The sequence below is a fragment of the Pristiophorus japonicus genome, chromosome 23 (genome assembly GCF_044704955.1).
Source record: "Pristiophorus japonicus isolate sPriJap1 chromosome 23, sPriJap1.hap1, whole genome shotgun sequence".
Taxonomy (NCBI): Eukaryota; Metazoa; Chordata; class Chondrichthyes; family Pristiophoridae; genus Pristiophorus; species Pristiophorus japonicus.
Genome location: NC_091999.1, coordinates 60,016,094 through 60,036,611, shown reverse-complemented (window position 1 = coordinate 60,036,611; position 20,518 = coordinate 60,016,094). Strand labels below are relative to the sequence as shown.

Sequence of the window (20,518 nt, the reverse complement as noted above, 5' to 3'; positions counted from 1 at the left end):
AACTCTCTGAGTGAAGAAGTTTCTACTCATCTCACTGCTAAATGACCTACCCCTTATCCTAAGACTATGTCCCCTGGTTCTGGCTTCCCCAACATCGAGAACATTCTTCCCGAATCTAACCTGTGCAGTCCCGTCAGAATCTTATATGATTCTATGAGATCCCCTCTCATCATTCTAAACGCCAGTGATTAAAGGCCTAGTTGATCCAATCTCTCCTCATATGACAGTCCTGCCATCCCTGGAATCAGTCTGGTGAACCTTCGCTGCACTCCCTCAACAGCAAGAACGTCCTTCCTCAGACTAGGAGACCAAAACTGAACACAATATTCCAGGTGTGTCCTCACGAAGGCCTTGTACAACTGCAGTAAGATCTCCTGGCTCCTATATTCAAATCCTGCAGCTACGAAGGCCAAAATACCATTTGCCTTCTTTATCGCCTGCTGTACCTGCATGCCCACTTTCAGTGACTGATGAACCATAACACCAAGGTCTCACTGCACCTCCTCTTTTTCTAGTTTTCCGCCATTCAGATAATATTCTGCCTTCGTGTTGTTGCCCCCAAAATGGATAACCTCACATTTATCCACATTATACTGCATCTGCCATGTATTTGCCCACTCACCTAATCTGTCCAATTCACCCTGCAGTCTCTTAGCGTCCTCCTCACAGATCGGACCGCCACCCAGTTTAGTGTCATCCGCAAACTTGGAGATATTACACTCTATTCCTTCAACCAAATCGTTCATGTATATTGTAAAGAGCTGGAGTCCCAGCACTGAGCCCTGCGGCACCCCACTAGTCACTTCCTGCCAGTTTGAAAAGGACCCGTTTATCCCGATTCTCTGCATCCTGTCTGCCAACCAGTTCTCTATCCATGTCAGTACATTAATCCCAATACCATGCGCTTTGATTTTGTGCACCAATCTCTAGTGTGGGACCTTGTCAAAAGCCTATTGAAATTCCAAATACACCACATCCACTGGTTCTCCCTTGTCCACTCTACTCATTCCATCCTCAAAAAATTCCAGAACATTCGTCAAGCGTGATTTAACTTTCATAAATCCATGCTGACTCGGTCCGATCCTGTCACTGCTTTCCAAATGGGTTGTATTTCATCCTTAATGATTGATTCCAATATTTTCCCCACGACTGATGTCAGGCTAACCGGTCTATAATTAGCTGCTTTCTCTCTCCCTCCTTTTTTAAAAAGTGCCATCACATTAGCTACCCTCCAGTCCATAGGAACTGATCCAGAGTCGATAGATTGTTGGAAAATGATCACCAATGCATCCACTATTTCTAGGGCCACTTCCTTAAGTACTCTGGGATGCAGACTATCAGGAGCCGGGGATTTATTGGCTTTTAATCCCAACAATTTCTCCAACACAATTTCCCGCCAATAAGGATATCTTTCAGTTCCTCATTCTCACGAGACGCACAGTCCCCTCGTACATTCGGAAGGTTTTTTGTATCTTCCTTTGTAAAGACAGAACCGAATTATTGTCTCTATCTGTCTTTCTCTCTATCTGTCTCCCTCTTTGTCTCTTTCTTTGTCCCTGTCTTTGTCTCTGTCATTGCATCATATTTGCCTCCTTCTCTTTATGGAGCACACAAATACATCTCTGTGTATGTATGTGTTGGAGTCGTTTTCTCATTCAGTCTGACCCTCCCGCTCAGTCTCACACTTTCTGTCTCTCTTTGCCTCCATCTCGCTATCTGTCTCTCCCTGTTTCCCTGTTTGTCTGTCTCTCAACGTGTCTGTCTCTTTCTCACGATGTCCAGTTCTGTTCCAGTGGGATTCTCTCAGTCTCTCTGTATGACTGTCTCGCTCATTCCCATCATCTCTGTCTGTTTATGTCTCGACCTGACTGTCTCTATTTGCCTGTCTCTGTTAGTTCCTGTCTCTAACCTGCTGAGTATTTCCATCATTTTCTGTTTATATCTCTGTATATCTCTCTATCTGTCGCTCACTCTTCATCTGTCTCTCTCCTTGTTACTGTCTTTATCACTGTCTTTCTCTCACTGTTTCCCTCTCTCTCTTTATATCTGTATGTGTGTGTGTTTGTGTCTTTTTCTCACTCAGTCTGCCTCTCCTTCTCAGTCTCACACTTTCTGTCTCACGTTGTCTCTATCTTGCTGTCTGTCTCTCCCTGTTTGTCGGTTTATCTCTGTTTCTCAATGTGCCTGTCTACTTCTCATGGTGTCCATTTCTGTTCTCAGCTCGATTCCTGCACTGACAGAATCCACACCCGTCAGCTCCTTATTCGTGTCTTAGTTAATATCCCTCTCTGTCACGCGCGAGGTAGGCGTTCAATTCCCCGACCAGGATGAAGCTTTTTAAAAATGTTGAATATTACTTCTGTATGTCCTGAAACTTTATAAAAAGACTTGGGGAAAATAATACGGATGTGAACTTTGGTATCGGCTTTGGTTCAGTGGCAGCATTCTCGACTGAATAAGGAGGTTGTGTGTGTAAGTCCCACTCCTGAGACTTGAGCATATAATCTTGGCTGACATTCAAATGCAGTACTTGGGGGATTTTGCATTGTTGAAGCTGTTGACTTTCGGATAAAATGTTAAATTGAAGCTCCGTCTGCACCCTCGGGTGGATGTGAAAGTTCCCAGTGCATTACTCGAAAAAGAACAGGAGAGTTGCCCCCGTGTCAATATTACTATAAATATTTGAAAATGCTCATTGAAAACCTGTGTCTGTGAGAGTGGATCTGCAGCCCAGATTCTCACAGAGACAAAATCCGAATACTGACAAAACCAGGATAGCTGAGTTGTTCAGGCGTTGGACGGAAAATCCGATGGGTTTATACCTGCGTGGGTTCGAACCCCACTCCTGGTAAATCTTTAAATTCAAACCGATTTCCTGCCATCCTGCTCAGTTATACCTGAATCTATTCTGTTGAATCTGCATTTGTCGATAACTTTGTAACATTCAAACAAATGGGATTGTGCAATGTATCTGTGCCTCTCACTCTCTGTCTTTAGAGTGCTCTTTATGTGTTTGAGTCTGACTCTCTGTGTCTGAGGAATTAGAAGCTGAATTAAGGGAGCTGGGAGCTAAATTAACAAATCGGACCTCAAAGGTAGCAATCTCAGGGATAGCTGCAACTTTTCAGAGTAGGAATCGCAGGATAGTTCAGATGACTGTGTGTTGCAGAAGAGAGGGATTCAATTTCTTGGGACATTGGAACCGTTCTGTGGGAGCTGAGACCTGTGCAAACCGGATGGTCTGCACCTCAGCAGAACCAATGTCCATGAGGGAGAGTTTGCTCGTGTTGTTGGGGACGGGTTAAACTGATATGGCAGCGGGATGGGAACCTTTGGGGGCAGAAATGTAAGGGTGGAGGGCAGAGAAACCCAAAGGAAAAAATCAAAAAGGGCCACATTGCAGCAAACTTCCAAAGGGACAAGGTGTGTTAAGATAACAAGCCTGAAGGCACTGTGCCTCAATGCGAGGAGTATTCGTAATAAGGTGGACAAATTAACTGCACAGGCAGCAATTAATGAATATGATACAATTGGCATCACGGAGAAATGGCTCCAGGGTGACGAAGGCCGGGAACACAACATCCAGGGGTATTCACCAGTCAGGAAGGATAGACACAAAGGAAAAGGAGGTAGGGTGGCATTGCTGGTTGAAGAGGAAATTAATGCAATAGTCAGGAAGGACATTCGCGTGGATTCTACGTGGGTGGATCTGTGGAATATCAAAGGGAAAAAAACGCTAGTGGGAGTTGTGTACCACCAAACAATCGTAGTGAGTTTGCTGCCAGCATCCAACAAGAAAGTAGGGATGTGTGCAATAAAGGTACATCAGTTATCATGGGCGACTTTAATCTACACATAGATTGGGCTAACCAAACTGGTAGTAATACGGTGGAGAAGGATTTGCTGGAGTGTATTAGGGATGGTTTTCTCGACCAATATGTCGAGGGACCATCTAGAGGGCTGGCCATCCTCGACTGCTTGATGTGTAATGAGAAAGGACTAATTAGCATTCTTGTTCTGCGAGGCCCCTTGGGGAAGAGTAACCACAATAAGGTAGAATTCTTTATTAAGGTGGAGAGTGAAACAATTAATTCTGAGACTGGGGTCATGAACTTAAGGAAAGATAACTTCAATGTATGAGACATGAATTGGCTAGCATAGACTGGGAAATGATACATAAAGGGTTGACGGCAGATAGGCAATGGAAAACATATAAAGATCGCATGGATGAACTTCAACAATTGGACATCCCTGTCTGCAGTAAAAATAAAATGGGGAAGGTGGCTCAACCGTGGCTAACAAGGGAAATTAAGGATAGCGTTAAATCCAAGGAAGAGGCATATAAATTGGTCAGAAAAAAGCATCAACCCGAGGACGGGGAGAAATTTAGAATTCAGCAGAGGAGGACAAAGGGTTTAATTAGGAGGGGGAAAATAGAGCATGAGAGGAAGCTTGCTGGGAACATAAACACTTCTATAAATATGTGAAGAGAAAAAGAGTAGTGAAGGCAAACGTAGGTCCCTCGCAGTCAGATTCAGGTGAATTTATAATAGGGAACAAAGAAATGGTAGACCAGTTGAACAAATACTTTGGTTCTGCCTTCACGAAGGAAGACGCGCATAATCTTCTGGAAATGGTACGTGACCGAGGGGCTAGTGAGAATGAGGAACTGAAGAAAATCCTTATTTGTGGGAAATTGTGTTAGGGAAATTGATGGGACTAAAGGCCGATAAATCCCCGGGGCCTGATGGTCTGCATCCCAGAGTACTTAAGGAAGTGGCCCCAGAAATAGTGGATGCATTGGTGATTATTTTCCAACAGTCCATCGATTCTCGATCAGTTTGTATGGACTGGAGGGTAGCTAATGCAATACCACATTTTGAAAAAGGAGGGAGAGAGAAAACGGGTAATTATAGACCGGTTAGCCTGACATCAGTGGTGGGGAAAATGTTGTAATTAATTTTTAAAGATGAAATAGCAGCCCATTTGGAAAGCAGTGACAGGATTGGTCCAAGTCAGCATGGATTTATGAAAGGAAAATCATGCTTTACAAATCTTCTAGAATTGTGTGAGGATGTAACTAGTAGAGTCGACAAGGGAGAACCAGTGGATATGGTGTAGTGGGACTTGCAAAATACATTTGACAAGGACCCACACAAGAGGTTGGTGTGCAAAATTAAAGCACATGGTATTGGGGTTAATGTATTGACGTGGATAGAGAACTCATTGGCAGACAGGAAGCAGAGAGTCGGGATAAACGGGTTCTTTTCATAATGGCAGGCAGTGACTAGTTGGGTGCCGCAGGGCTCAGTGCTGGGAAGCCAGCAATTTACAATATACATTAATGATTTAGATGAAGGAATTTTGTATAATATCTCCAAGTTTGCAGATGACATTATGCTGGAAGGCGGTGTGAAATGTGAGGAGGATGCTAAGAGGCTGCAGGGTGATTTGGACAGGTGAGGTGAGTGGGCAATTGCATGGCAGATGTAGTGTAATGTGGATAGATGTGAGGTTATGCACTTTGGTGGCAGAAACACGAAGGCAGAATATTATTTGAATGGCGGCAGATGAGGAAAAGGGGAGGTGCAACGAGATCCGGGTGTCATGGTACATCAGTAATTGAATGTTGGCATGCAGGTGCAGCAGACAGAAAGAAGGCAAATAGCATGTTGGCCCCATATCTTGGGGATTTGAATATAGCAGCTGTACTGGGCCTTGGTGAGGCCTCACCTGGAATACTGTGTTCAGTTTTGTTCTAATCTGAGGAAGGAAGTTCATGTTATTGAGGGAGTGCAGCAAAGGTTCACCAGACTGATTTCCGGGATGGGAGGACTGACATATGAGGAGAGATAGGATCGAGTGGGCCTGTATTCACTGGAGTTTAGAAGAATGAGAGGGGACCTCAGAAACATTCTGACTGGACTGGGCAGGTTAGATGCACGAAGAATGTTCCCGATGTTGGGGAAGTCCAGAACCAGTGGTCACAGTCTGAGGACAAGGGATAAGCCATTTAGGACCGAGATGAGGAGAAACTTCTTCACTCAGAGAGTTGTTAACCTGTGGAATTCTCTTCCGCAGAATGTTGTTGATGCCAGTTCATCAGATATATTCAAGAGGGAGTTGGATATAGCCCTTAAGGTAAAGGGATCAAGGGGTGTGGAGCGAAAGCTGGAAAGGGGTACTGAGGTGAATGATCAGCCATGATCTTATTGAATGTTGGTCCAGGCTCGAAGGGGCGAATGGTCTATTCCTGCAACCTTTTTCTATGTTTCTATGTTTCAGCGTGCATGCATCTAATAGCCCAGTGTGCTGTGCCATTTCTTTTAACTGGATGCTATTTATTGAATCTGTAACTCGCCCGGTTTGTATCTGATCCATATTGTGTCTCACCTGACCAACCATCCACCTCCCATAGGCATGACATGTGTCTCTTTTCCTGTCCTCGGCATCGTCCTCTCAATTCCTGCTTATTTAGCTCGTTAATTGTTCGTGCATGGCCTTCCAATATGGATACACCCTGTAGCATTTTTTGGTTGTTTTGGATCCTAACTGTGAAGATTCTATCCCAATCCTGGTCTGTTTCCTGATTAGTAAATCCGTTGTTCCCCTCAAACTATCTACACTTGCCTGGATCGCCTGTATATCTGGTGCACCTACTAGAGATGTCCCTGTACAGTTAATACGTCATTTGCTATAGACCTCCTCTTTCTTCCTTCTTTGTGTCTCAGCTGCTTGTGTTACTCCCTTGCTCCTGATGTGTCACTAGTTATTCTCAGGATTGTGTCTAGCAATCATGTTTACAATGCTTTAGTCTTGTGGCTAATTTTTTCTGGCTGTTCAATTTATGCTCACAGGTCACATTTCATGCTGGACATTGTCAAATAACAAAATTACTTCTGTTCCAGGTTTAACGACCACGCATAACTACCACGCAATTTCCCAAGCTTTATTCCCCTGGTTTACAATATTCAGGTAACATTTTTTACACAATTTATTTAAAAATACTTTTACTGAGCTAGAAGCTTTTGCATCAAGTGTTTACACAAAGGAATATGGGGCGTACTTCCCCAGTAATTTTTTTTTAAACCAACATGCATTTTTTATCTTTTGCTTAACAAATCTATCCTTTGTGCATTTCCTATCTCCAGAACATATCTTCCGAATAACTCCACAACTGGGTTTCTAAATTAAAATGTAATTCAATTCTAGGTTCATACTTTCTTAAAACTTCCCTCATACAGGACAACACTGCAAAGGGTTAAAAAAAACTTTCACTCTGTTTGAAAAAGTGGGTGGAGCCAAAACAGCAGACAGCTCCACCACTTTCTGAAGCAGGCTTTCAGACACATGAAAAATTCATTAATTCCCACCTCAAATATTCCGCAGTCAAAAATCACACAATCACTTTCATTCAAAGACAGACATTCACAAAATGCTCTCTTCATTCAACAAAGCTTATTGTTTGGCCGGCTCTAATTTCGGATCCATACTTCACTTAAGGTAGTCAGTAACAGTTTTTATTATGGTCTTCGGAAAAATATCTGCTAAGCTAGTCTTCTGGCCCCCAATGAATCCTTTATTTTCCTCTGCTCCTAATCATAACCCTGTTAGTGTGGGGATACAAATTTGGGGCAAATTCCTCTGTCCATTCCCTTCTGTCATCTATATCTATTTTTATACTTACATCCTCTTGTCTTTTGTCACTTTTTCTGTCCATCTCACCTTCGGGTATCTTTCTATTCATCTTTCCGGCTGTTAAACTGCTCTTTTTCGCTTCATCATATCCTGCCTTAACCATCTTCTTAAGCTTTTCAGATTTATCTCTCAGAAACTCTTCTGGTGGTTTATACCTCACCCCTCCAAATGCCTTAGCAGATTCCTTTGCCATTTCTTACACAGGGGCTTTTTCCCCAGTTCCTGTTTTACCATCTTTACTTAAGCGGAACGATTTAAACCGAGGCTTTTACCACGATATCCCGTATACGTACTTATTCTCCCGACACATGTATTTACTTATTTTGTCCTGACGCACCCCTCAACTGGATTTACTGGCTGCACAGACTCTGCTTCAGATTCGTTGGATCTGGTTATTTTGCGAGGAGAATTCCTCAAGGTAATTCTCTACTCATTCGTTGTTAGGTTGGTGGGCTTTTTGAGTCTAATCTGCCCGTCCAGTAGATCCTGCTGACTGCGCCAAGTTGTTAGGGTTAACTTCAAACCACCACTCGGAGTCCGTTAGCCTTAAAGTAAATGCAGTTTTTATTAATCAAAGATACAAGCCAACAGGGGAGCTATCCTTGAAGGAATGCTCAGAGAAACTGCCAGAGACATCTTATTTTGTACAGTTTCAGATGATAGCATTACATAATTACGCAAGTTACAATTAATACGTGCTGATTGATTAATACATGATTATCTGGTCGGTTGCTTCCTCCAATCTGGCCTCTATATGTTTAATTGGTAATTCAGGATACGTGTTGTTATGATTCTTTTTATTTAACTTGTATTTTGTTATAGAATTCAAATCCTATGTTATCTGTGTCTGTGCCCAGCTCCCAAGACCTTTGGTCTATGAATTGGAACATCTGACCCTCTGCGGAAGGCATCCCACACATGCTTCTCACAGTCTGAAAAACAGGCTGTGGGATCCATTTAAAAATCTGTTAACTCCATTTCAAAACATCCCAATTATTATTATTAATTGTAATTACGATTTGTGATCTGCCCTTTCAGTCGATTATGGGGTATCTTATCGAAGGCCTTTGGAAAATCTTGATAAATTACATCTACTACATTCCGTTAGTTTATGCTATCTGTTACTTCTTCGAAAAATTCAAAGAATTTGGTCAATTCAAGACTTTCCCTTTTATAATCCATGCTGACTATTTATTTTTGGTTTCTCGTTGCTCTTCCACTTTCTCCTTTAGTAGGGATTCCATTATTTTTCCTACCAAGGATGTTAAGTTGACTGGGCTATAGTTCCTCAGACACGTTCCATCTCCCTTCTTAAAAATAGGTATTACATTAGGTATCTGCCAATCCTCCGGCACTGCACCTTATTCTAATGAAATATTAAATATGTTTATTAATGCCTCTGCTATCTCTTCCCAAGATGTAATTCGTCCGAAGCAAGCATTTTATCCTTTTTCGGTTTGATTAGTTTAAATAATATTTTCCTTTTGTTCTTATTAAATGCAGTTATTTCATTTCTAATATCATCCGATGTCATGTCCACCTTTTTGTCTCCCTGATAAATACTGATGCAAAGTAATTGTTTAATATTTCTACCTATCTCTGCCTGTGGACAACCTTCTGAGCCACGTACCTTGGTATGTATTGTGGCTGTCCTCCACTCAATCTGTATCCTTCTCGTTAAAGGTAACGAGTATATCTTACCTGTTGGACAGGAGCAGTGTCTCATTCTCAGCCTCTCCTCAGTTCTCGCTACATGGCACCCATCCAGCCACGGACTTTCCTGAACCTGCGCTTTTCTGTGGGGTGTGACTGTTTTCTGGATTAAACTATCCAGAAATCACTTCTCCTGTGTGTTTCAGAATGTGTCGAACTCGCACTCCAGCCCAATTACCCTGAGCCAGAGAGAATAAAGCAGAGACATTTCCTGCAGATGTGGAAATGCGGGACAGATTTGCTGTCCACAAACTCTCACACACTGCAGTCTTGACTCATTGCCTACCCTGCCATGTTTAGTTATTTTTTTTAAATGTATTTGCTTATTTACAAACTGAATTAATTTAAATAGTTAGTTTTTATTCAAACGGTTATTTATAATTCTATTAATTAATTAGGTTATATAGTTAAATTATTATTTTAATTAAGTGTTGTTATTGCTCCCAGGTCTTAGTTTAGACCAAGCTTCGAGAAAAAGGCAATACTCACCAAACATTCATCTACCTGCTGTATTTTGGAGACCAAAGCAGCACCTCCTTCCACCACTGTTCCCATTCCAAATCTCTCCAAATTCCGTTTAATATCACTGTGCTGAACACACTGTGCATCAGCAGTTAGTGTTTATTCTTACCTTTGGAGCCACACTCAAGTTGTCTGAGCTCCATGCCCATTGATCGCAGTAATTTGCACGTTATTGAAGACTAACACTTACAGCTGACTGATATTTAATTACCACTAACAAGCAGTTTCTGCTAACTACATTTGTTAAAGTTCTAAGTTCAATTCAAAACGTTAAACTAAATTTCCCTTCTTACAGCTAATACTCAGCCAGACTCACCCAGGACTTACCATTGAATCCCACTCGCTCCCCATTCCCAAGTTTAACACTCTCTTTGTGCCCTCCGTTTAAGATCAGGATGTGGTGATAGACTAAACTCTGGCATGGTTGCTGGGCCGAAAGGGGACTGGGTGGGGAAGGTCGCTCTGTAAATTTGCAGTCTACAGGCAGTCGGGCTGCTGACTCCACGAGCCCCCAGGGAACCCACAGGAAACAGGCTGAGACCAACGTGCAGCCGTGGCCACCAAATGACCTCTTTCTATGTTGCAGACGTTAAGTAACTCTATGTAAGGTGATGGGTGAAGGAGAAGGGATGTCTGAAATGCGATTGTGGGTCAACAACAGACCAGGGCTTGGTCAGAAGGGCAGGTCTGTGATGTCACAATGCTCAGGCACAGTGTCATGGGGGTTTCACCGCTGTATTCCTTCACAGGTACAGCAAGACCTAGCAACAAACTCGTTTCCACCCTCTTTGAACACTGTATATTATGGGCTATGTTTAGCAAGGAGAATTTACAGAGAGTGAGGAGGAGCTGAGTTCAATTTGTGGGGATCACTTCATCCTGCAGATCACTGCATTGTTCAGGCAGATTTACAAAGGAACGTTACAGTGGTGAATGTCACTGGGACATACTCCGTCTGCAGGAGACCCTTTAATCCCAAAGGTAGATTATCTGAAAGAAGGATTTGTCGCTATCAGCAGGCGCTGGGGCTGCTCAGGTTAAACCCCACTGGGAGAAAAACACAAGGAGCCTGTAAAAGGCTGAAAGCACTAAGCTTTGAGCCTTTGAAAGCCTCCCTCCCTGGCTGTTGTTTGGTCCCAGGCCATTTCCACCGTGGTTTCCCTGGGAGTGCTGGGACTGAGCGGCCCTTCCGCCCGTGGACGGTACAGTAACAGAGACACATTACCCACGCCTTTGGGTAACCACATCAGACCCGAGCCTGGCGGTCGGGAGCTTTATAAACCCGTCCCAGGCCGCACCAGAGGTCTTAGCGGGGTTAAAACCTGCAGGGGCCCAGCTGTACTGATCCCCGTGGACTTCCCCCACCTCTATCATTTTTGTTAGTCGCTGAATCCGCGCGGTGAAAGATGAAAACAGGCCTCACTGTGTGTGTATCACAGAGATGAGCTGATTGGGCAGAACACCCGCCCAACACATTGTGTGATTCTTATTATTTAATACATTTAAAAATTACAGTAAAGGGATACTTCCCCACATTCTTCAACTCCTCTCTGAATTTCACAGCATAAATACATGTGTTGATGCATCAACTCAGGAGCTGAAGCATAAATCCCAATTCCTGTATATAATCAGGTAGATATGCAGAAAGAAATTTTAACGAATACAATCGATTAACCACAGAAGAGCACAGAAACACTGCCCACAAGAGGATAAAATTGCCGGATATAACAAAGAGTAAAATGATGGATTTCCTTCGCATCTCCATCTCTGGGTCACTGGGACCCTCCCCACTAATGTGGGCCCAGAGTCGCCTACGAGCTCTGCTCGATACTAAAAGTGTTTGACAGTTAAAGCATTGAGCAGAAGAATCAGAACAAATGGAAAAACGGTGTAATAATATAATGAAGGAATTCAATTACTGCCCATGCTAGTGACGCATAGACATCCCATGTAACAAAACAAAACCAGGGATAATTGGAAATCTGATACATACCTCCAAACATAAACTACCAGAAAGTGTTCTTTGCACAGAACAGCGCACTCAATGTTCCCACAATCCCAGTCACCGTTTTCTCGGTGCAATATTTGGGTTTGAGCTTCTGACAAAAAATGGCTATACATCGATCAAAGGGAAGATCAACTGTGAACCAGACGGAACAGTCTGTGACTGCGTAAAGCAGGATGGCATAGATATTACACAATTTAATGGCCCACATGAACTCAAAAGCGGTTGAATAATGAATAGGAATCTGCCTGGATATCAGGTCGAGGATAACGACCAGTAGATCCACCGCTGCCATTGCCACCAGGTAACGGCTGACACACTTGGAGAGACCGCATCTTCGTCGAGACAGGATCATTATTGTCACTAAGTTCACTGCAGGGAAGAGAAAAACAGGGCATTTATATTTCAGATTGAGAGCAATAACAGCTGTCGCAAACAATTATGTGTGAAATGTGTCAGGATTAAGTGAACCAGCCAATGGGACTTGTGGTGTGTGGGTCAGGACTAATGAAATCATCGGATGGGACGTGTGCTGTTTGGCACAGGTACAGAAAGAATCAATGTATGGGACGTGTGGATGGTGGGACAGGAACTGAATGTACCAGTGGAAAGGATGTTTGGGTGTTGTGACAGGGAGTGAGTGAAGCGGTGGATCTTGTGTGAGGGTGCTGGGTCATGACCGAAATAATTAATGGATTGGAATTTTGCCGGGTGGGTAAAGCGCTGAAGGAGACTCTAATATAACGCCATATCCAAGTCAGAGGAAGCAATACTTCAGCACAAGAAGACGTGGAAGTGAGCCTTGCCCACGTCCCACCATAGCCTCAAGAAGTTCCTCAACTTCTCCATCGCCGTCATGCTCTGCGGGGCACCGGAGCGGTCCCTCGCCTCGAGGGTGCAGTTAAAATCTCCCCCGAGGACAATGCAGTCGCCGACGTCGACGGAGCCAAGAAGAGCGGACACCTCTTCAAAGAAGCGCGTTTGCTGCGGGCCGGGATGAGGGGCGTACACGTTCACGAGATGGAGCTGAACATCCCCCAGGCGAACCGTGACGTGCAGCAAGCGGCTGGCACGTGCTCCTCGACCCCCAAGATCTCCGGCTGAAAATGCGGGTCCAACAAGATGGCCACCCCACTAGAAGTGGCGGTGAGGTGGCTCATGCGGACCTCTCCTTGCCATTCCAGGAACCACGTGGCTTCGTCTCCCGGAATGGTGTGGGTTTCTTGCAGGAAGCACACCGCATATTTCGCCTCCTGCAGGAGTGAAAAATTGTTAAATCTACGGTGTGCCTCTCTGCCGCCGTTGATGTTGAGGCTGGCTATGGTTATCTTCATGACAAAAGCATAGTGCAACCTCTACGTAACCTATTGTGGGGGGGGAGTGGAGTCTTCTGTTGACCTCCACTCCTTCAGCAGCCCAGCGCAGAACCCTTTGAGCCGGCGCAGCTCAAGGCCTTGCGCTTTTGATAAGGGCCCGCCTGCGGCCATGGTTTTAGCGGCGGCGCGGACGGACGCGACGAGCAGCCCCGGCTCGGATCATCTTTCCCGGGACAGATGGGTTCGGTTGCGGCAACCCTGGCTCTGGACCAAAAAGTCCCGGAGTTCCTTTGCAGGAATGAGGAGGGTCTCAGCGGCGGGCACGAGGAGATCCACCACCTCACTGGCGATGGACTCGAGATCTTCTCCCGAGTACCCCATCGAGTCCCCGTCCCCCTCCGGAGGTCGCTGCCAGCAGCCGAACCGTCGACCGCACGAGGTACAGCAAGCGGCCCGGCCGCTCCATCCGACCCTGGCTCTGCCCCGACCGCACCCCCAGGATCGTCGGCAGAGCAGTCCGCACTGGGCTGTTTAAAAAGTGGTGCTGGGTCAGGAAGCGACAGCAGAAGGGGTTCCTCCTCCGCCCCAGGAACCGGGCAACACGGAGAGACCTGGTCAAAGAAATGTTCCAGGTCCTCAAAGTACCCCAGCTCCAAAGTAGGGAGCGAGGGTTGTTGTTCTTCCCCCTCCCCGCCGCCACCCTCCGGCCAGCGTGTACAGATTCATTAAAATTGTTAATACTGTGTATTTCTGCTGAGTCGAGCAAATCCCGGGGGAAGTTGGTTAATAGCTGGGCGGGCTCAGGTTCGGCCTTTTCGGCCCCACCCGCCTCAGTCCCCGGGACGCTCGACCCGGCGGCATCGTATTCCTCCGCTGGCCCCACGACAGGCACATCTTCCACGCCATCCACGGGAGGCAGAGGCTGGGCAGCCTCGACTGCCCCTCCCTCCCCGGGGACAGATTCCTCCTGTCTACGGCGCAGTTTGGGGGCGCTGGTGGGGGACGCGGGACACGCGGCGGGCACCGACTCCTCCGCGGAGGGATGTTGTTCCCTCTCCGCCTCATTAGAGCGGCGCCTCCTTTTGTTCCTGGGGGTGCGCGGAGGCAGGGAGACCTCCATGTCTGCCGAGGCCTCCCGCTCCGCCGCCCTCTTTTTCTTATCTTGCCCGTGCCCGAGCCCCTCTGCGGTATTGGTCAAGGGCTCATGCAAGGGCTCAGGGCACCCCGCGCTCGCCGGTGACGGGGTTGGGCTGAGCGCGGTGGTCAAACTTTCTGGCGCACCGAGGGGACCCGCCTCGAGATGTTTCGCCTTCCTCCGCGCCTTCTTTCTGGTCGGACGCTCTCCCTCCCCCCCCGTCAGAGGCCGTGAAAACAAAGGCCTCCGACGATGCCCGCGCACCTATGGCTCCCGGCACGCGGACGCTACTAGGGGGAAGGGTGGCGGTGGCGCCAGCCTTGGCTGCCTTCAGTGGTTTGGTTGTCTTGGAGGCGGGGCAGTTCTTGCGAACGTGCCCCATCTCCCTACAGGCATGGCACCGCACGCCATCCAACGTCCAGAAGACGCGGTAGGCAGTCCCCTCGTGCACCACATTAAAATTGCCCTCTGTTGTCTCCTCCAGCGCCAGCCGGACAAAGAGCTGATGGCGGAAGGAGAACACATGGCGCAGACTGTTCTCCCTGAGGCCGAGCGGTATAGGGTTGAGCCCTGACCTTACCTCTCCCAGTTGGTGCAGGTGAGGGAGGAGGAGCTCAGCGGGAACAAAGGGCGGGACGTTTGAAATGATGACCCTCTGCGCGGTGGCCTCCAGAGGGTCCACCGGCAGGAACGTCCCGCCCATAGTGAACCCCTTTTCAAGGGCCAGGGACACCGCCCACTCCGACCCCAGGAAGAATACAGCCTTCCCAGTCATCTTGGAGGCTGCGACAATGGCCGAGGTGCCGACTGCCCCAGCCATCACCCGCACGCACTCCTCAATGCTCATTGTGGGGTGAGTGTAGCTCTTGACCCCGTTTTTCTTGGTAATTAGTCTGAATGGTGGCAGGGCAGCAAGTGGCGCAGGAGGCGCCGTGGATGTGGACGCCACCTGCGCATAAGTCTTAGCTGGCCCTGCCACCGGCGTGGATGGAGTCGCCATCACGGGGTCCCTTTAAGGGCTACACCCACCCCAGAGTCACAGGCCTTAATGGTCTTAAATTGGCCTCGTTTGAATTTATGAGCAGAGGAGCTCTCAATGAGACACACCTCTCCCCTAGTTGACAATTGGGGAGGGGCCTTGCTCCCTCTGCTCAGTTGTCTTAATTGATTTTCCAATTAAGGAGGAAAGGAGCTCTCAGAGAGAGACGGGAGAGACAGAGAGAGAGTGGGGGGTGGGAAAGAGGGAAGCTGTGAGGGCAGGTCTCCCCTCACCGTGATGGGTGGGTGTTTTTCTGGGGCGCACTCCCTAGATGATGGAAAACAAAGCAAGGCACAGTCTTATGGGATGGTCTTCGGGTGGGAGGAGAAGATGTCTTCATCTGGGACAGCTGGAGCCACCCAGGGACACACGCCCAACGATGTTTAATAGGGTGATTAGAAAATCTTCAGCCAGGTTGCTCCAGCTATCCCAGGCTAGGCAATGGGGGAGGGGTGCTTCAGTGGTGTGTGGGGCCTAACTGTAAGCAAGACCCCCACACACTTCCACACACACACCCCCCGCGATGTTCCGTGCCTCGAAGAAAATCTTCTTTTCTCCCCCCACCAATAAAACAATGTATTTCGGGGAATGCACCAACAACCACCTGTAGAATGTTGTAGAATCTCCCTCCTTCCACACAGGTTGTTGCTCTTTTCCCACTCTCTCCAACTCTCTGTAGAAGTAAATAAAGTTGTTGAAATTTTCAGCTCTCCTCCTCTCCCTCTGGACGTTGTATTGTAGCAAGCCAGCCCTTTCCTCCTACTCCTGGGCTGGTCTCAGGGCTCACTCTCGGCCTTCCAGACAGGAGCTTCAGCAGGGAGTTCCTTCTCTCTCAGCAGCACAGCTCCAACTGAATAGGCCACGCCTCCAAAGCTCCACCATTGGTCCACAGATCCCTGAAGGTAGCGGATCAGGTGGTTAAGAAGGCATACAGAATGCTTGCCTTTACTGGCCGAAGCACAGAATATAAGAGCACAGAGGTTATGCTTCAATTGTATAACACTCTGGTTAGGCCACAGCTGGAGTTCTGGTTGCTGTATCATAGGAAGGATGTGATTGCACGAGAGAGGGTACAGAGATTTACTTGGATGCTGCCTGGAATGCAGCATCTTAGCTGTGAGGGCAGATTGGATAGGCTGGGTTTGCTCTCATTGGAACAGTGGAGGCTGAGAGGAGACCTCATTGAGGTGACAACATTTTGAGAGGCATGGATATAGTGGATAGCAAGGGTCTATTTCCCTTGGTGGAGGGGTCAATTACGAGGGGGCATGGTTTTAAGGTGGTTGGTGGAAGGCTCAGAGGGGATTTGAGGGGAGGCTTCTTCACGCAGAAGGTTCTGGGGGCCTGGAACTCACTGCCTGGAAGGATGGTGGATGCAGAAGCGCTCACCACATTTAAAAGGTGCTTGGATGGGCACTTGAAGTGCCGTAATCTGCAGGGTTACGGACCTAGACCTGGTAATTAGGATTAGACTGGATAACCTCCTATTGGCTGGCGCAGATACGATGGTAAGTACTGCAGCAAATCGAATATGGCCAGGGTGATCTCCTGGGCTCGTTTCGATCACCTGGATGGGTCAGAGAGGAATTTTCCCAGATTTTTTTCCCCAATTGGCCTGGGTTTTTATCTGGTTTTTGCCTCTCCCAGGAGATCACATGGCTCCAGTTGGGGTGGAGTGTAGAATGTTTCAGTGTAAGGGGTGTCGCAGTTGTGTGAGGCAGACTGGTTGGCCCGGGTGCTCTTTACCTTTCCGCCATTGTTCATTGCTCACGGGTTTATATGTAACCTTCAGGGCTACTGACCGAGGGCCGTGCGGCTCTTTAAGGGTCGGCGTGGACACGATGGGCCGAAATGGCCTCCTGCACTGTAAATTTCTAAGTTTCTACCAATTACTTTAAATCTATGCCCCTAGTTATTGACCCCTCTGCTAAGAGGAATAGGTCCCTCCTAACCACTCCATCTCGGCCCCTCATAATTTTAGAAACCTCAATAAGTTCTCCCCTCAGCCTCCTCTATTCCAAAGAAAATAACCCCAGCCGATCCAATCTTTCCTCATACCTAAAATTCTCCAGTCCCGGCATCACCCTGGTAAACTCTTCTATACCTTCTCTTTTCTGTAATGTGATGACCAGAATTGCACGCAGTATTCTAGCTGTAGCCTAACTAGTGTTTTATACAGTTCAAGCTCTTGTATTCTATGCCTCGGCTAATAAAGTCTAGTATCCCGTATGCCTTCTTAACCACCTTATCGACCTGTTCTGCTATCTTCAGGGATCAGTGGACAAACACTCCAAGGTCCCCCTGTTCCTCTACACTTCTCAGTGTCCGACTATTTATTGTGTATTCCTTTTCCTTGTTTGCCCTCACCAAATGCATTACCTCACACTTCTGCGGATTGAATTCCATTTGCCACTGCTCTGCCCACCTGACAGGTCCATTGATACCTTCCTGCAGTCTACAGCTGTCTTCTTCATTATGAACCACACGGACAATTTTCGTATCATCTGCAAACTTCGTAGTCATAACCCTGACATTCAAGTCTAAATCATTGATGTATACCAGAAACATCCTTCCAGTCACAAAAACACCCATTGACCATTAACCTTTGCTTCCGACCTCAGCCAATTTTGGATCCAAGTTGCCACTTTGCCTTGTATCACATGGGCTATTACTTTCATGACCAGTCTGCCATGTGGGATCTTATCAAAAGCCTTGTTAAAATCCATATACATAACGTCAAACACAACACCGTCATCGACCCTCCGTGTGACCTCCTCAAAAAATGCAATCAGGTTAGTCAGACACGACCTTCCATTAACAAATCCGTACTGAATGTCCCTGATTAATCCCGGTCTTCCTGAATGAAGATTTATCCTGTCCCTCAGAATTTTTTCCAATAATTGAAAGTCCAAACTGGGGGAAGTGAATCTTATTTTGTCATGCTATCGAGATTGGGGCCAGAGGGACAATAAATAATAATAAATACATTATTTTAAAAATCGGTGATCAGACCTGCAGTATGATCAAAATCTCCAGCTGACGCCAAAAATGGGGAGCGTGGGGCTCTGTGAAGAGGACTGTACGTGAGCTCAGTCTGAATGCACAGGTTTGTAAATGGGCTGGATGAATGGCAGATGAAATTTAGTGCAGAGAAATCTGATGCAAAACATTTTGGAAGAAAAATGGAGGAAATGTACATTAAATGGTAACATTTTAAAAGGAGTGGAGGGGTAGAGAGATTTGGGGATGTAAAAGTCCCTTTTCTTATTAATTAGCAAGTTCCAGAATCCAGTGTCAGCAACTTTAATATTTAATAAGAAATAAGGAAGGATAGAATAAAAGGAAAAGGAGGTGGGGTAGCATTGCTGGTTAAAGAGGAGATTAATGCAATAGTTAGGAAAGACATTAGCTTGGATGATGTGGAATCTATATGTGTAGAGCTGCAGAACACCAAAGGGCAAAAAACGTTAGTGGGAGTTGTGTACAGACCTCCAAACAGTAGTAGTGATGTTGGGGAGGGCATCAAACAGGAAATTAGGGGTGTATGCAATAAAGGTGCAGCAGTTAAAATGGGTGACTTTAATATGCACATAGATTGGGCTTGCCAAACTGGAAGCAATACGGTGGAGGAGGATTTCCTGGAGTGCATAAGGGATGGTTTTCTAGACCAATATGTCGAGGAACCAACTAGGGGGGAGGCCATCTTAGACTGGGTGTTGTGTAATGAGAGAGGAGTAATTAGCAATCTCGTTGTGCGAGGCCCCTTGGGAAAGAGTGAACATAATATGGTGGAATTCTGCATTAGGATGGAGAATGAAACAGTTAATTCAGAGACCATGGTCCAGAACTTAAAGAAGGGTAACTTTGAAGGTATGAGGCGTGAATTGGCTAGGATAGATTGGCGAATGATACTTAAGGGGTTGACTGTGGATGGGCAATGGCAGACATTTAGCGACCGCATGGATGAACATTCCTGTCTGGCGTAAGAATAAAAAAAGGGAAGGTGGCTCAACCGTGGCTATCTAGGAAAATCAGGGATAGTATTAAAGCCAAGGAAGTGGCATACAAATTGGCCAGAAATAGCAGCGAACCCGGGGACTGGGAGAAATTTAGAATGCAGCAGAGGAGAACAAAGGGTTTGATTACGGCAGGGAAAATGGAGTGGGAGAGGAAGCTTGCAAGGAACATTAAGGCGGATTGCAAAAGTTTCTATAGGTATGTAAAGAGAAAAAGGTTAGTAAAGACAAACGTAGGTTTCCTGCAGTCAGAATCAGGGGAAGTCATAACGGGGAGCAAAGAAATGGCAGACCAATTCAACAAGTACTTTGGTTCGGTATTCACTAAGGAGGACACAAACAACCTTCCGGATATAAAAGGGGTCAGAGGGTCCAGTAAGCAGGAGGAATTGAGGGAAATCTTTATTAGTCGGGAAATTGTGTTGGGGAAATTGATGGGATGGAAGGCCGATAAATCCCCAGGGCCTGATGGACTGCATCCCAGAGTACTTAAGGAGGTGGCCTTGGAAATAGCGGATGCATTGACAGTCATTTTCCAACATTCCATTGACTCTGGATCAGTTCCTATCGAGTGGAGGGTAGCCAATGTCACCCCAATATTTAAAAAAGGAGGGAGAGAGAAAACAGCGAATTATAGACCGGTCAGCCTGACCTCAGTAGTGGGTAAAATGATGGAATCAATTATTATTGAAGTCATAGTAGCGCATTTGGAAAATGGTGACATGATAGGTCCAAGTCAGAATGGATTAGTGAAAGGGAAATCATGCTTGACAAATCTTCTGGAATTTTTTGAGGATGTTTCCAGTAAAGTGGACAAAGGAGAACCAGTTGATGTGGTATATTTGGACTTTCAGAAGGCTTTCGACAAGGTCCCACACAAGAGATTAATGTGCAAAGTTAAAGCACATGGGATTCGGGGTAGTGTGCTGACGTGGATTGAGAACTGGTTGTCAGACAGGAAGCAAAGAGCAGGAGTAAATGGGTGCTTTTCAGAATGGCAGGCAGTGACTAGTGGGGTACCGCAAGGTTCTGTGCTGGGGCCCCAGCTGTTTACACTGTACATTAATGATTTAG

The 20,518-nt window shown here is 46.4% G+C and overlaps 1 non-coding gene across 1 annotated transcript; it reads left to right on the top strand.

The window, feature by feature from the left end:
- Positions 1–2,768: 2,768 nt before the first annotated feature.
- trnaf-gaa (transfer RNA phenylalanine (anticodon GAA)) lies at positions 2,769–2,851 on the top strand. Its single transcript has one exon. It is a non-coding gene; the product is annotated as a tRNA-Phe (tRNA).
- Positions 2,852–20,518: the final 17,667 nt, after the last annotated feature.